General features: G+C 37.3%; 1 protein-coding gene across 1 annotated transcript in view; it reads right to left on the bottom strand.

Moving 5' to 3' along the window:
• Positions 1-6,150, bottom strand: part of pde4ba (phosphodiesterase 4B, cAMP-specific a) — a 117,464-nt gene extending 111,314 nt beyond the window's left edge. Inside the window, exon 1 of the mRNA XM_043241459.1 lies at positions 5,748-6,150. The gene's annotated coding sequence lies outside the window, so the exon portion shown is untranslated. The remainder of the gene's footprint in view (positions 1-5,747) is intronic.
• Positions 6,151-10,523: the final 4,373 nt, after the last annotated feature.

The following is a 10,523-nucleotide window of genomic DNA, read 5'->3' on the forward strand; positions in this document are numbered from 1 at the left end:
TAACATTACCTGCCAAAACTGTGTGAAATGAGCTGCATATTGCCCAAAAGACAGTATTGCGTAAGACCACCAGTAGGCAAATAAAATAGTTTAATCTTGACGTGAAGAATGATCCAATCATTTTGTCTAGAGTAGGCTAATGAAAATGCCACTCAAACAGAGGCAAATTCACAGTTGACAAAATGCATCTACTTATCTCATCAAAAGAGAATAAAACTCAGCCTTTGTTACCATTATAGATTTATTGAACTGTGTTACATAAAACTGAGTGGACCAGGGTCAGCGCTGACAAACATCTCCTGGCTAAAACGGGCTGTGTTCCCAAGGTTTAGTGCAAAAGACACAAATTGGTTAGGCTAAATAAAACAAAGAATTGCAATGAGATGGCACGAGACAATGTTTTCAGGGTCTTCCCTCAAACAAACATCTACACAGCATATAACGGCAACTGAATTTTTGTATAGGATGCACAAAGATCTAATCGACATGAGAACAGCGTTTGTGGCAATGTCTCGTTAAAGGAAATTGTTATTTCGTCATTGTTATCTTTAAGGCAAATAACTTAAAGCAGAACCAAAAAAAGTGTTGTGTCATCCACATTTCATTTTGTTCTAAAGCTAACATTGTGCTTGCAACCACAACCATGCAACTTTTTCCTTCCCAGTGGCCTGTCAGGCCGTTTTACTTGATTTCATTTGCAATCTAAACATATCTGCATCAGAAAGCATTCATAGAAACATTTATTGTGTAATATGTTTGTCATTGTTTATCCTTTCATTCACTTCTGTGGATCAGTTTAGCGGTTCAAGATGATGAACAACATATTGTGACGCTCTTCGATTTAAAACTTAAACATAAATAACAGAAAGTCTCAACTTTTAACCTGATTTTAAAAAATCTGAAAACAAAAAGTGGATTATTAAGAACAATAATATTAAGAAAAAAAATTGCATCTCTGATAAGCCTATGGTAATATTAAGGCTGCTTTTGTCGATGTTTTCAAAAGCAGCAGAGCATAATTGCCTCATTAAAAGGGTCATGACATAGATTTCTTTTATTATTTTAATATGTCCCTTGAGGTTCGCTTTAAATGTTAATGAACTTTTTTCACAAAAGAGTAATACAGTCACAAATTCTAAAATATCCATTATAATACCCGTCAGTAAACAGTTTTCAATGGCTAACATAAACGCGCAGAACAAAAGTATCAACACCCTTGGCTATTGCTTGGCCAAAACACTCTGAAATCCTTTACTTATTTGCAATGTAGCCGCTGTCAGATCTGATGCAGATTAATATACACTCAATCTGCATTCAAATGCCACGAATAAACATATAATCCTCTGATCCCTTTTTTTTTTATTAAATTATTTATGCACAAAGCAAATGTTCCTTTACCCTTACATTTGTCCTGTTGTCAAGAGTAGCTCGAATGTTGAGAATGTCCGAAATTGAATGTAGACATTAAATAATTATCACGTGTTCTATTTGATTTTGAGTTTTAATATTAACAAATATCTCCATACTTTCGTGACGAGTCTAGCAGTTAGTTTTTTTTTCCTAATTCATAAAATCTTGCAAATGCATGTGATGTAAATAATTCATTTGGCCTTTTAGATTTCGTAATTGCAAACCGTTCGATTTACAGGTCCTCTAAATGTCAGTCATTTATTACACAGTAAAAAGGAAGCTACAGCAGAGACGCTATAAGGGGAAGGAGACAAACTAATTAAATAAATTCCATGATTTAATTTGATCATACTTCCAATATTTGGTGGTTACAGCAATTTATGTTAGACGCAGCCCTAATATCACTTTCCTATGTTAAGTGTGAATACAGAGCTAGGAAAAAGCTAGGTGGCTCCAAGTCTTATATCTGGGAAATTTGAAGACGCCCTTTATCTTCACCTTCATGCATATGCAAACAGACAGACAACTAAACCCAATAATTAATGTCACCCTGACCCTCCTCTCGTCAGCTCATGGCCAAGCTCACAATAGGAGTCCGTGGCAATAAGGAGGTGCATGAGTGCTGCTGGCAGAGAGTAATGAGACGCACCTGCTGCTTATTACACCTTGTCACCACTGCCAAAACCCCTCCATCTCAATCTCTCCACCAGCTCTGGCTCAGTAGTGGAAAGTGCCCTGACTTGACAAGACCCTAAACCTAACCAACACTCGACCAAACATATTGAGCTTATATAGCTGATCAGTGTGTATATCACGCCAGAGCTTGTCCTTGAGGACCCAAAACAGCTCAACATAACTGGGAAGCCATTTAACCAGTGACCACCTAGCCCTGCTCCCGTGGATTTCTCTTTGAGCCTTTACATCCAGTCTCAAGAGACTTTCTGCCCTTATATTTGTATTTTTAGCCAAATAAAAGACTCTCTGAGGCATGAAACCGCCAATTTCATTGCATCCTTCTTCAGTTCCTACCATGAAATAAACAAGAAGCTAATCCATATTTGAAGAATAAAGAGGTTTATTCAGTATTCTAAATCATTTTTCCCAACAATGGACCGAAGTAATGAAATGTATGGTTTTCATTAGCCAAAGTAAACGAACAATCAGGGAGATTGATGACAACTGCCATGCGCTGAGGTCTAACAGATGAGGTACCGTGTGGGTTCTGTATCAACAATTATACATGAGAAATCATAGCGCACAGTACAAACTACAAGAAAAGCCCTTGGGTATCCACTTAAGAAAGCAACACATTCAAATTCACCAAGCCTGTTACAAATACACAGAGCTCATAACACGGACGCACATTCAGCTGAGTAGGATGGCAATCCCCCACACTCACACATAAAAACACACACATTCATGCAAGCCATGCAATGAATGTGTTATTCGGGTATGAAATTCATCAGCCAAGCCCTTTATCCTGTGTCAATGAGGGTCCATCTGTTCAAGCAAGGTCTGACTGATTGTCCATGAGATGATGGAAGCAAACATGATTGTCTCAACAGGGTAAGAAATTATAAAGAGAGCTTCAGAACAGGAGAAAAGCCAAGTAGCATTATGAGGGCAAACTAAATCATATATAATATCTCTCATATACACTCATTCTTTTGTGAGATCTTTGATTTAAGTTATTTAGTGGCTTCTAGTATATGGTCTATTCTCTCATAATATAATACAGTAGCTGGTTTTTCAAAATCCTTACACCAATGCGCACAATGTCATGTGATTTTTTAAAATGACTTTTTGTACAAATTTGCCTCGCATAAATCAACTTAGAGGTCTTCCAATTCCATCTGAAAACAAAAACAAACAAACATAAACATATTGAAAACTAAAGTTGCGATGTGTAGTGCCTAGAAATTCTGTCTGTAATATTAAAAAGGAGTATCTGGACTCTCATGTGAACAGTGATAAGAATTACAAAGAAAAGTGATTCTTTCATCTACATTAACTACTGAAGGAACTTAATTTTTTATTAATCTACTTTATTAATTAGCTAAAAACTGCAATGTGAAGAAGATGTATCCCACAACAGCTCCTTGTGGAACACCACAGAGATGCCACGATAACAAAGTACCAGACTTGTTTGCCATTTCCACAATTCTATTGAGAAATGACCTTAATACTGCTAAACCAAATGGCTTTTTCATTGTGTTTAGGCAGAAGGTGTAAATATGTTATATGACAGCAATACAGATCTCCTCATTAGTTATGTCAAAATGTGACATATATTGACAACAACACATACAGTAGTGCAGATAATGTGTGACATAAATGTGACAGGATGTAAGGGGGAAGCTAAAATTATTCAAGACACAAACAGTCTAATGTGATCATATTAAAAATAAAAACACACCATTTTACTACAGAGAAAACAAATATGGAAATATAATGTTGTTATGTGGAGATAGATGGTGGTATTTCCCAGGGCTCACTGCCTTGCCAGCTAACAGTACTTCAGTCTGCTGCTGTTGGCCGAGCAATGAAGACTCCAAACAAGCAAAACAGGCCTTAACAAATTCTCACTTCTTTCTACTATAATCAACATTTTATTGCAATGATAATTGCACACATTTTGCATAGATCAGTAAATCAAACTGAAGGCCAGTATGACTGAATACTGAGTGCACGCAACAGATTCAAAGTTAACCTGATAAATATTTTTGGTGCACCATATCAATTCCTAAGGCAATAAATACACTAGAATTAGACAAATTTATATGAAAAGTATGATTCCTCCATAACAGCCGTTTACCTATTTAAGCATGCAATGTTTTAATGGTTGTTTTCTATTTAAATCCATTTACTGAAGCAAACTTCTATGCAGTGTTTTCTTTTTCTTGGCAATAAGGCCATCATACTAAAGCATAATCACACTGAAGGTGATGGAAATGTTTTAAAATAGCTAATATGGATGATATAAAACAAGGTCATGCTGATATTCAGTGTTACACAAATGTATATATATATATATATATATATATATATATATATATATATATATATATATATATATATATATATATATATATATATATAAATTGGTTAACATACATTTCAGACATTTACATTTCATTTATTTGGTTATTTGGTTATCTTGGTTGTTCTGCACAAAGCAAACTTGCATTCTTTGTGAGGATCAGTCTAGGAGGGCTACCTTGCAAGATTTCTAAAGGACACAAGGACACATCTTTGTCAGTCTGTGAACTTTTTATTTTATTCCCCGTATTCAAGTTAATGGGAAAGCCTCACGCCGTGTTTAAAATGGCAGCTAAAAATTTAGCATTTCTCCAGGTCTTTATCGCTTCAGTAAAATGGTGTATTATTTATTACGCCAATGGAAATGACAAATGTTCTTTTTTTACAAATGTAAATGTTTTTTTTAGAAGCTTACAGGCTTCCATAGGTCGTACTGTTCTGGGATTCCTAATGGTTTGTTTCCCTCAAGTCTGAATTCGCTGGGTGGACATTAGGGCAGTCTACTTCCACGCATCCTCTGGACTTGTGTTCTTCGATAGGCCTACTGGAATTGAACTTCGACGGTGTACTATGAAAACACAAGACTGCTTAAGAATGAATGCACATTAAGAATTTGACCCTTCTGTGTCAACAAACCGAACACGAACTTAAAGCCAGCCTCCAATTCAATCTAAAGAGATTTCCCCTCCCTTCCCTGTAAGCGTCCGGTTCCAGCTCCACCCCGGGTTTTCCGCGTCCCGCTCCCGAGAGAAGGAAACCCGCGACGAGTGACCGCGGAAAGCTCGGACTTTCAGAAAACACGCTCCTCGGCAAAAACCAACAACTGCATTCCCGTAAAAAAAACAGCAAATTTAAAGATCAATGCGTTTGAAACCGTTGCATTTAAAAACGACTGTCAACTGGTCTTTTTTACTTCTTTGCGAAACCCCCGTGTCATCCCTGCTTTTCCGTTACGAATTAACTCTTTTGATTCCGAGCTAACACTTGCACGCAAAGACTACGTTGTAACGCCGCTGTACAAACGGAGACAGAAGGAAAAGAGCAATATAAAAAAAAGTAGCCATGTCGTTCGTTGAACCTTTTCTTAATAACCGGTCATTTGCTGTAAATACAACACGCCGCTATGCGCGTTTCTATCAAATCTAGAGGAGCAACTTGATCAGACATCATAATCCTGATGAACATGTCCCTCAGCATCCCAACTGAGAACACACGCTCCCGTGGAAAGACACTCCGAAATCAACGGTGCGAACAATAGAACAAAAGCAGGAACAAGCGACTGAAAATCACATACTCACCTCAAATACGGATCCACTTTCTTGCACGTGGGAGACAAAAGAAGCGCAAAAGGATCCCGTTTTAAACTCGTGATCAAGAACACGAGTGTTCCGCCGTGGTGTTTTTGTGTGTGTGAGCCATGAGGTGGACCGGAGCCGTCAACGAAGCAGCGGCATCTTCTGTCCCGCTATAGAAACCCGCTCCTCTTCTGTCCTTCAACACCGCTGCTCTCAGACTGTCTGAACCGGTACACGGAGTCCGCGAAGGAACGAGCACCCCCTCCCCAACTACGTTGAAAAAGATGCTGGGGTTCGGTTCCCGTCTCGCTTTGGCAAGACGCGGGCGGTTTTCACGCGCGCCAGGCTCGCGCTTTCGCTTCTGGATGCTGAGCGTTCACTGAGCCTGTCAAAGCAGAGGAGGATCTCCAACACAAGAGCGCTTATAAACACTGAGACGTGGGATGCGTGCGATTAAGTCACTGGATGGGAGGATGAACGCTCAATTTAATGCATTTATTTTATGTTCGTCTCCAGGCATGGGTTCAAAAAGAACATTTGTCCGTTCATGAATGAGTCATGTAGACTGGAAATTGGGGCAAGTTTTCACTTCTTTTTTTTTTTTTTTTTTAGGGTGGGTGTTTTCTGAAAGTCAGTTATATTATAGGTGCATACGTTTAAGCATTGCCTGCTAAATTATACAGTTCATTTGATTTAAAAAAATATATAAAAAAAAAACTAAATATGCAAATTCCAATATTTTAGTCAACAAAAAATGCTATATATTATATTGTATTACATTAGATTAATTATATTATGTTCGCTTGTTACCGATAAAATCTGAACTAGAAAAATAAATAAATAAATCTTTGCTGAGCCTGTCCTTGTGACACACTTCCCCATGTGACAGCCAGCCCTGATTCACATTGAAGAGTCATGTGACGAGCAGCGCTGGTCTTGTCACAGTTTTCCAAGAGCTTTTATAAATCAACCAACAATGGAACATGGTACGAAGAGGAGGTCATTTTCCATACTGAGGATTGTTGATTCCAGCTGGCTCCGATTCTTTTTTATGACAAAACGGCCAGAACATTACCTACACTACAAATCCTGGGTTTTTTAACAAAAAAATTTGGTCAAATATGGCCTTGCAAACTTCTAGGTTAATTTTTAACCCAAAAGTTGGATTAATCTATATTTGACCCAAAGATGGGTTTTTAAAAGATTTTAAACGTCAATCTAAAAATCATGCTGTGAGAATAAACTGACAATTGATGAATAAGGTGAATGGCTTCTGTCTGTTCTCGAGGTATATGTTCTTGGAGTTTAGTGAGCAGAGCAACAAATGAACGTGATTGGCTACTGTAATTATGATGATGAAGTGTATAGGGGGCCTCTAACGGTGCACAATTCAACAGTACATATAAAGTAGCTTAAACTTTGAGTTTTGTAAATGTCCAAGTATTCTAATGTAAAAGTACATAAAATATGTAACGACAACATTTGTTATTTTGCACGGTCATCTTAAACTGTACACCATGCAATGTCAGATAATTAGATGAATGTACAGTTGAATGATCCACATGATTACAAGCCTATTATTCAATTATGCAAGGTCATGCGTTAGAAGTTTCATCACGAGCATTTAATTTGGCAGGCAAGACGCTAAGGTATCTTCCAGACGTCGAAAGCGCACAGTAATTGCAAGGTAGTTAAACCTTTATGAATGCTTTTTTCACTGATCATTTCCATAATCGGCTTTGGAATCACTCTACTTGGCAATAAAGCACTGATTAGACGCTCAGACCGCTGATGACTGAAAATCCACAATAACGCCTGAAGAAGATGAGGCTGGGGTGACCGCTCAGGGAATAGAGACAAGGACAGGGAATGTGTCAGTAACTAAAGGCGGGTGTTCGAGGTGGTCAGGCAAAGCCTAAAGCTAAAGCCTGGTTGCATTGTTCCACTGAGGATTTAGAGCTTAAGCACCATGACCATGATTAAGAAACAAGACCATCTGCTATCCTGTGTCCAAACGACAGGGTTTTTTCACTCTCTTTTTCTCATTCACACACATTCATTCAAGAATCAGATGACAAAAATTGCAAACGGATGTTTAATGCGGTCAAGCTTGCACCCGTAAACATTTATGGCCCACAAGCATATATTTTAATGGCAATGAGAAAATGCTTTATAGGTAGTAAAAATGATATGTTTGTGTATTGTCCTTCTGAACTTCTAGGCCACTTATAAATGTTTATGGACAAGAACATCTATTAAGAAATCCTCTCACCCCGTGGCACACTGACATTGTAGACAGATGGAGCTTGACAAATAAGACAGCATTCGATTTCTCAGACACATCACATTAACTCTAGACAGAGCAGGAGGATATCAGGGTCCCCGAGGACACAATTACACACACTGTAACACCAGCACCGTCTTCTCATTAGTAACCAACCAGCAATTAGCCTAGCGATTAATCACCCCCACAGAGGCCTTGTTTAGATTAGAAATCAAGATTTGTTTTTACTTGTGTTTACAGAGTTCAATGGAATAGCAGCAGAACATGCTGTATGTCATAACAAAATACAGATGCATTTCTTAAATCTTTCTGAAAACTAAAGAGCTTTTTTCAGAAAACATATTTGCGTCTGAAGTGATAAAAGCTTTATTGAAATACACAATCGTGCTTTGACTAAATGAGGCATTCTATATAGACTTCTATTGTTTTGTACACCTAGTTATATATACTATAATCTAACCCTCACCCACACCCTAAACAAAAAAATCTTCTTTATTTCTACAATAAAAGCAAACTAACTAATAAATACTTTTTACAAAAGAAGGTTTTGTCCAACCCAGGCTCACCTGTAAAACTTTCTTCAAAATAATGTTGTTTCATGAACTTTTCATGTTACTTTTGGATTGAAAAGTCCAATGAGTGTCGCTAAAAGCATTTTTATCTAAAACAGTACTACATTAGAACCATGTGTTCTTGTTTTATCTAGCCTAAATGTCAAAATTGGTACAATAATAGCTGCATCTTTAATATATCTAACACTGAAGGTGTACTTGCATTATCAGGGGTCATGTTTTGTCCTAAATAAAATAACCGTGGTATTATTAGGCCAATGGTAAAGTATTGTAACCATGTTTTTATTTTATTTTAAGGTGCTGATACTTTACAGTGATGCCATAGAAGAACCATTTTTGGTTTCACAAAGAACCAATCAGTCTAAGGTTCTTTAAAGGTCTATAAAGAACTAGCTTTTTATATTCTAAAGAACCTTCTTCAGGCACAAAGACCTTTTGTGAAACAGAAAGATTCTCCAGATGTTAAAGGTTCTTTATGGAAGCACGTAGACAAAAAAATGGTTCTTTTGGCATCGTTCTAAGAGTATGTGCTACTTAAAGATATTTTTGTATAGTTTTAGACCCCGCTGACCATAATGTATAGACAGCAACCACACATCCTCTGTGTTTCACAGAAGACCGACATGAATTATGACAGACACTTGTGGGCAACTGTTGGCTTTTGGTCCCCACAATGTAAACAAGAAAATGACCCATACACACTTGCCTAATGCTGGGAGGTGACCTTCGGTGTCTTTTTATTAAATCTTCATTTTTGATTTTCCTCAAAGGAATGCATTACGATGAGTCGATGACTGTAGGTTTACTTCACTAGAGCTTCTTGGCATCCTCTGAAGCAGCCGTGCTTGAGCATCAGTACTATTCACCCAGTGGGGTGGTGTTACTCATCTAATGGAAGAGGCGTGAGCAGCCACAGTACAGCCTCCCACCCAAATCAGAGGCCGGCACCGCAACAACTGCTCGCTCGACCCTGAGGCATGACTCATCACTCTTACATCACCATGCATCAGTCTCCGTTTAGTGCTACTATCATTTACATATTCAAACGTGGACCAGGCAATGCATAGGGAGCATTCACTTTGAGCTGCTAGACCTGGCATTAAAGTAAATGCTACACTTGCTTATGCACCTGAATGAGTAAATGCATTTTTTTATTCTAAATATGTGATTGCATGCAAACGTATGGAAAGCCAACCTAAAAACAGCAAAGAATCTTTAAATCTTTTAAAGCTGCTATAGTGGGAGAATCCAGATATGGTCCTTTGACTTGATTGGTTTCAGATAATAATAATTCTAATAATAATATTAATGACAATAAAATGTCATCTTTTTCTTTCCTAAATATTGTTTAAATTTACATTTTTAAAACTAAATCTTTGATGCCTTGTTTCCTTCATTATAAAATATGGCTGAGTTGTTATTTCAGGTCACCTCAACCTAAAAACACAAAGAATATTTTAGCTGTTGCAGTAGGAGCTAGGAATTAAAATGTGGTCTTTCCCAAATGAATGGTAAGGGTGTTACATATTCTATTCAAAAACATTACTTAATCCTAATTGGAAATTTCCCTTAACATAAAAATAAAAACTAACAAAAAAAAAAAATGTTTTGTAATGTTATAATTAAATATTTTGGTGTAATCGGTATCTTTGCTGCCATGTTACCTTTTAAAAATAATGACTCCTCATGCATTGTCCCTTCCTAAATATCGGATAAATTATTATCGATTAAAAAACACATTTAGGGGTTAATACGAAGCGACCAACAAATAATAACGTGAGGGTCAGATGAAGTTTAAAATTGCTCCTTAACTGCGCATTTACATTTCTACACTTCTTGAAATATTCAACAGCATAAACAAGTGGGATGACTTTAAAATGACAGATTCCCCTCCGTTACATAAACCTCATGACATACCATAAT

The sequence above is a fragment of the Puntigrus tetrazona genome, chromosome 6, assembly GCF_018831695.1.
Source record: "Puntigrus tetrazona isolate hp1 chromosome 6, ASM1883169v1, whole genome shotgun sequence".
In the NCBI taxonomy this organism is placed as follows: domain Eukaryota; kingdom Metazoa; phylum Chordata; class Actinopteri; order Cypriniformes; family Cyprinidae; genus Puntigrus; species Puntigrus tetrazona.